Here is a 1,213-nt window from a genome sequence, read left to right on the forward strand (position 1 = left end):
ATGTACTACTTGAACTAGCAGTAGTAGTACTAGTATGTACTAGTAGTACTAATACTAATATTATTAGTATTAGATGCTAATAGTACTAGTAGTACATACTAGTAGTACATATTAGTAAGTACTACCAGTACTAGCACGTACTACTAGTATGTACTACTTATTTGTACTACTAGTACAACTAGTACTAATACTTGTACTAGTACTACTACTAGTTGTACATACTAGTATAAAAAGTAGTACTAGTACTAGTACTTGTACTTGTAGTATTATTTCCTGTACTACTACATACTAGTAGAACATACTAGCACTACTACTACTACTACAAGTACATTGTAGTAGCACCTATTGATATTAATAAAACTAGTAATATATACTAGTAGTACACATACTAGTATGTACTACTAGTATCAGTAGGAGTAGAAGTAGTATGTACTAGTAGTAGTACAAGTACTACTCGTAGTAGTAATACAAGTTGTACTAGTAGTAGTAGTACTTGTAGTAGTAGTATGTACTAATACCACTACTACTTGTACGTACTACTAGTACATATTAGTAGTATAGACTAGTAGTACATACTAATATGTATTACTAGTACTAGTACATAATAGTACTACTAGTACGAGTATTACTTGTAGTACATGCTGGTATGTACTATTACTTGTGCTAGTACTTGTAGTACATACTAGTAGTACTCGTAGTACATGCTAGTAGCACACACTAGTAGTACTGGTACTAGTAATGTAGTACTAGTAATACTAACAGTATTAGTACTAGTATTTGCACTAGTAGTACTACTTTTACATGTACCACTGGTATGTACTACTACTAGAAGTACATACAACTAGTAATACTCGTAGTAGTACATGCTAGTATATACTAGTAGTACTACTATTAGTAGTACATACTACTAGTATATATCAGTAGTACTACTACTAGTAGTACATACTACTAGTACAACTAGTATGTATCACTAGTATGCACTACTAGTAGGAGTAGTATGTACTAGTGGTAGTACGTATTAATAGTAATAGTATGTACTAGTAGTAGAACTAGTACGTACTAGTAGTTGTAGTACATATTAGTTGTACGTACTAGTAGATACTAGAAGTACTAGTGGTACAAGTAGTACAGACTAGTATTTACTACTAGTACTAGTAGTAGTAGTACTATTACGTACTAGTAGTAGTACATACTAGTGGTACTTGAACTAGTG

Source organism: Amborella trichopoda, chromosome 1 (genome assembly GCF_054954075.1).
Source record: "Amborella trichopoda isolate Santa Cruz 75 chromosome 1, AtrichopodaSantaCruz75HAP2 v2.0, whole genome shotgun sequence".
Classification (NCBI taxonomy): Eukaryota; Viridiplantae; Streptophyta; class Magnoliopsida; order Amborellales; family Amborellaceae; genus Amborella; species Amborella trichopoda.